Here is a 6,005-nt window from a genome sequence, read left to right on the forward strand (position 1 = left end):
TAGTTGGCTCTTCCCGTTGTGCCTGGCTATTAAGGAGAACGGAAAACCCCATTTGTACGGGATATTTCTATCTCGGAGCCTGCCAGTCACCTCTTTTAATAACCGTCTTTGGTTAACAGTGGAGGGTGCCAAATCCTGAAAAAGCTCGATGTTATCCTCCTCAATTTTCATGTTCTTAATGTCCCGTGCCTTAGACAAAATCTGTTCCTTGGTGGTAAAGCTGTGTAAACAGCAGAGGATGTCTCTTGGCTTACCCGGCCTTCCTCTCGCCACTCTGTGGAAGCGGTCAATCGGGATATCGGTAGTTTTATCCCGGCCTAATAACTCGTTGAAAAGCTCAATAAGTAGCTGTTTGGCCTCCGCCGTTTGTACATCCTCTGGCAGCCCTCTTATGCGGATGTTATGCCGCCTGCTTCTGTTTTCGGCATCTTCCAGTCCTCTCCGCAGGAGGTAAATTTGCCTGGCGTGTGTAGAAAGGGCCGCGCCATGCCCGCTCAGACTGGAGTCGACTGCTTTTTGGCGCGATTCTAGATTAAGCAGCCGCGTGGAGATGGCCGTCAGTTCCGTTTTGAGAATCTCCGTTTCGTCGTGCTGGGCTCTTTTGATATCCGTCAGTAATTGGAGGAGGTCATCTTTAGTCGGGAGGTTGGCAATCAACTCCGGTATGTTACTCACCGCTGTAATCTGGCGGCAAGGCGAGTCCTGGGTGGAAGAGGTTTCACCATCCTCCGCCATATTGGGATCTTGGGAAGACGCCTCGGGCGGTTTTTCAAAGAAATCAGCTATTTCTTTCGTCTTTTTTGGAGCGGGAGTCTTTTGGATAGCAGGGGTATTAGAAGCTTTATTTGTTTTACCCATGGTCGCCCGTATTCTCAATTCAGCTGCTAAATCACCAGGTCCCGGTGCAGAGAGCCACGAGTATGCGTCCGCTCACCCCGACATCCGGCCACGCCCCCGAAAGGGTATTTATCAATGGATGAACTTATAATTTCACCCATTTAATTACTCTTTTAAAAATCCCATAGAATTGGAGACTGGCGGAATTTCACTCTAGCGGACTGTGGGGATTTCCAACTTCACCTTTTGAAAAATATGACCCATTGTGTCCAAAGCTGCTCCTTGCACTTTCACATAGTTGCACTTGGTGCTGGTGCATCTGTCCTGCCTCCTGTTGTGAATCATGCACTGTGGGTAAAACACAAAAGCATCCAAAATATTGCAGTTTGTACACTGCACAATATGCTCAATTATTTTCAGCTAACATAGTCACTTTTATTGTCTATTATTTATAGGGTTATTTATAGGTACCAAAATATGTATTACTTATTTATTACATATCACCAACATATTACACAGCTCTTCACAGAAATCACACACACAAGGGTCAGTTTTATCAGGAGCCAGTTATTCTTGCTTCATGTTTTATCCATGAGGAGCTTGGAAGACAACATCAAATCACCCTAAATCCCCCCATTGTTTGCTATGCCTGAAATCACTTTGAGGAAATTGGTAGATCAGGGACTCATTTCTGAAGGAACAAAGTACCCCAAATCATCCTATGTGCCATTGCCCTTAATTCTATTTATCTCTTCTACATAGAAAAACAGCAAACTCTCGCTCCTCCTCTTTTAAAATACAGTAGGACATCACACCGAGAGACAAAAGTTATCTTTTTGACATAAAGGGGGTTATTGATCAAAAGTTGCGTGTTAGAGGGTTTTTTTTTTTTACCTAAAATGCACTTGAAACAAATGGTATCATATTTAAGAAAAAACTTCAATGGCAAAAACCTGAATGTGCAAGTTCGAGTCGCGCATCCCGAAAACTCGAATTGATAGAGTTTTCTGCGGAAAAAACCTTGAATCATTCGAGTGACTTTGTCACTGTATGTAGTACATTTTAGAGTGGTCCTGATAGGTTTCCCTCTCTCCTGCTCTGTTCTGCCTTCCCTATGCTTCCTGTGTGTGCCTTACTCTGTCTGCCCTATGCTCCCTGTGTGAGCCATACTCTGCCTGTCCAATACTCCCTGTTTGTGCCTTACTCTGTCTGCCCTACTCTGCCTGTGTATGCTGTACACTTTCTGCCCTATGCTACCTGTGTGTGCCATACTTTGCCTGCCCTATGCTCCTTGTGTGTGCCATACTCTGCCTGCCCTATGCTCCCTTTGTGTTCCCCTGCTCTGCCTGTGAAACATAAGCCTGGTATTTGTCCTTGGGGTTGCATTTGAAAATCAATCATTGTTGGGGGTTTAAGGGTATGTCTTAATATGACTTATTTTTTTTCACATATGAGTGATGAGTGATATCCCTGCAGTGAGCACCAACCATTTGGTTTTTTGTTGTGCTACCACAATTAATGTGGACATGCAGGCCTGGATTTGTGGCCTTGCCACAAAGGGCCTGGCCTTGGGCGGCAGAAATTCAGGGGCGGCATGCTGTCCAGCCACATTCAAGTGAGTTGCTCCCCTTCCGCGTCACCTCCGCGCCATCCTCCCCGTCTCCTTGTGCCTGCACGTATATGCGCATGCGCACATCTGGAAAATGCACATATATGTGCAGGCACAAGGAGATGTGGAGGACAACGCGGAAGCAGGGGGGAAGTGCGAAGCTGAGGCAGAAGACAGAGAGGGGTGATGAGCGGCCTAGGGGTGCCCAGTTTGTAAATCCGGGTCTGTGGATATGGTCTTGTAGTAAGATAAGTGTAGTTTAAAGTGGGTGTGGTTTAAAAACAGGGAGTGGTCAACACTGGCTTCCATTATTGGCCCTCCACAATGTGGGCCAGAAAAATTTCGCAGAAACACTGACAGCTGTTTGAATGTCCCAGCAGGTTTTTTAAATATGTGGCTGCACATGTCTTTCTCTACTGCCTGATTTGTCAGTGAATGCCTCCAGCAGCAAGCTGGCAGTGGTGAACCTTCCAGGATTTTCAGTGGTCCTGTTTTAATTTGGGGGTCTGGAGCTGAAGTTCTATCAGCCCTATTATTCATCTCTGTGTATTAGGCATGTGAATACCTTTTGTTTTTAAAGGACTTTCACTGCAAATATAACACATCAGAAGGTAGAACGACAACCATGTAATTGTAGAGAGGGGCAGGGGAACAGTTATGGGGGTAGGGAGGAGCCCAGTAACAGATATATGGTATCGTTTTATTTCCGAGAGAGTAGACAAAATGGGTGGTTGGATTTCTCTTGCAGAACCCTTTGGAGGCAGAGACCGGGACTGGCAAAGGTAAGGAGACTTCAAGAGGTCAGGTCACTTCTAAGATAGAGTTTTTACTCTGTGTCCTAGGAGATCCAGGGGGACTCCCCACGATGCTTGGCAGACTCTGCACTCAGCAGTCTGTTGGGTGGGGGAATTTTACTTTGTATTTTCTAAGCATGGCTTCTGACAATGATCCAATAAAACAATAGAGCTTTTCCCATTTACTAGAGCAGGAAGCATTTTTCATGCATGGTGATGGCATTTTTATCACAGGATTTTGCCTTGCATTGCCACCGGTTAATGTTACAATTTCTCTGCCATTGGTTTGCCATCGGCAGAGAACCACTGATTTGACCCTCTGCCTCCCCTTCTCTTGGGGCAGATTTACTAAAGGGCGAAGTGGCCGTCGCTAGTGAAAATTCACCAGAAATCTCATCCACAGGGGCATCGCCAATTTACTAACAGGTGTAGACGACAACTAGTGAAAGATAGCATAGTTTCTAACCCTATTGCCAGGTGAGTTTTCACTCAGACGAACAATCGTTACAATGCAAATTCACTAAAGTGTTAATTTTACAGAACATTAGCCCTTTCGCCACAGTTTCCTTTGCCACCTTAGGCGAACTGATAAGATAAAGCTACATTCTCCTCAATCTTGCTGTCAAGCTGGCGTTTTTTAATTTTTTCAAGCACGATTGTCTTTAAAAGTCCTAGCTATTAAAAATTTTGGTGTTAACATTTCTTTCCCAACCATTTGAGGGGCATATGCCACATTTGTTTTAAGGTGGGCTCATGTCTAGGGCATTAGAGGATCTCTTTTGTCTTAATTTTGCTTCCTTGGACATTTGTAATAAAAAGTGGACACCTCAAGCATTTGCACCTACATCTGTAATAAAGAGGTCTATGGGGCCAATTTACTAAACGGCGAAAATTCGCCAGCGCTGGCTTTGCACACATCTCAACACTTCGCCAGGCGTAAATTCGCCTGGACAGCCCTAATTCACGAAGATCCGAAGTTACGCACAGGGTAACGTACACTGGTGAAGTTGCGCTAGCGAAAATACGCTCAGCAGTTCGAAGTTACGCTAGCTGTGGCTAATTTGCATATGGCGTGCAGTTAAAGTACAATGGCCCTATATGCTGCAGCAAATACATTACACAAGGCCAGGGAACCTTAATAAAACTATATAGAGGTGTTATATTGCCCTACACATGTGCCCACAGTTTAGTTTAGGTAGCATATGTTATTAAATGTAGGGGGGAAGGAGGGTACCCCAAAAAATCTTCAATCTTTTTCAGCCTATCACCCTGTAAAAAGCAAAATACGCCAGCTTAGAAAAATGTTCAACTTTTTTTTGAGGAACTCCTATCTACTCTATTGCACTTCCCCTGGTCCAAGGTAGTGAAGGCAAGTCTGGCGATAGACGTAACGGTCAGTAAAAAAAAAGTTTAGTGAATTTGCATAGTAACACTCTTTCGCCAGAGGGAAAATTCGCCTGGCGTTAGAGTGCGAAGTTGCGCCAGAGTCTATCTCCTTGTCGAAATTTTGCCAGCATTAGCCATTTTGCCCTTTAGTAAATTTCCACCTATATGACATATATGTACCCACCCTATTCAAATTGACCTAAGCGTAAGAGTACTAATGAAGGTTCGAAAGTCAGAAATGAACGCTAACAAAAAAATTTATATTATATGGTCGTGCCGACAAATTAACACTAGCAAAACTTTGCCATCATTCAGCTGCCCAGACGCAACTTTGCATTTTAGTGAATTAGCGTAGTGGTATCGAATTTTCATATGGCGAAGTGTGGCCGATCGTTCACACAGAAATGCTATCCTCCGTGTGACTGCACTCACTGGGCAGATCTCAGCCAAAAAATGCATGCTGGGCCAAATTGGGCTGATCTGCTCTTGGTCCTAGGGCTAACATTCAGATATTAAACATACAGAGGGGCACATGGATGCCCGTCAGACAATGACCAAAATCAGTGTGCTGATACACTCTTGCCTAATTGAAATCTGGCCAAAAATAATTTGGGCAGGCCCATTGGTGGTCCCTGTTCATGTAGCAATAAAATGCCAAATCAGTCTGTAGGGACTCATTAATCATCATTAATTGATTGCAATGTGCCAAAATGCTATGCTTTTACCCATGTTTTGCCCACAATGCAACTAAATAATAATGTATGCTGTGTATAGATAAGTACAAGTAAAAGAAAGTATTACATATGGCAACTGAGTAGTTGTAAGTGAATTTCTGCCTATATAAGGCCCATAATTCTACACATATGTGAATTTATATAAACCTTATAGTGGTGCAACTGCAGTTGTTGGTAATATATTGCAGTCTAAACACCCTATATATCTGGTTTATTATGGTTATCCATTAAATGGGACATATACACCAAAAACAGCTCCAAAACAAGATTTATTTTGACAGTTTTCTCCTTTAACATTTGTAACAGTTGTTAAGTCATAGCTTCTGGAATATCTAGGACTGCAAATAAAATGTCACCCTAACTTTCAGCTGGGCTTTCAGGTCTATCTATCTAGTGGGCTAAGCCCTGCTGCTCCCGCTCCAGCCTCCTGGGGGGGGGGGGCTGCAGTACAATTTGCGAACCACTGTTAATCATTTCCTGCCTCAGTGCTCTATCCAGTCTAATTGTCCTAGTGCTAGCAGTTTTCCCAGGGGCAATTAACCTTTAAGAACACATGTTTTTGGCATTCTTGTCTTTAATGATTGCGAATATTATTCTGAATTGTGTACATTGAATATTATGGTATCTTTCAGCCACCATATACCA

Source organism: Xenopus laevis, chromosome 6L, assembly GCF_017654675.1.
Source record: "Xenopus laevis strain J_2021 chromosome 6L, Xenopus_laevis_v10.1, whole genome shotgun sequence".
NCBI classification, from domain to species: domain Eukaryota; kingdom Metazoa; phylum Chordata; class Amphibia; order Anura; family Pipidae; genus Xenopus; species Xenopus laevis.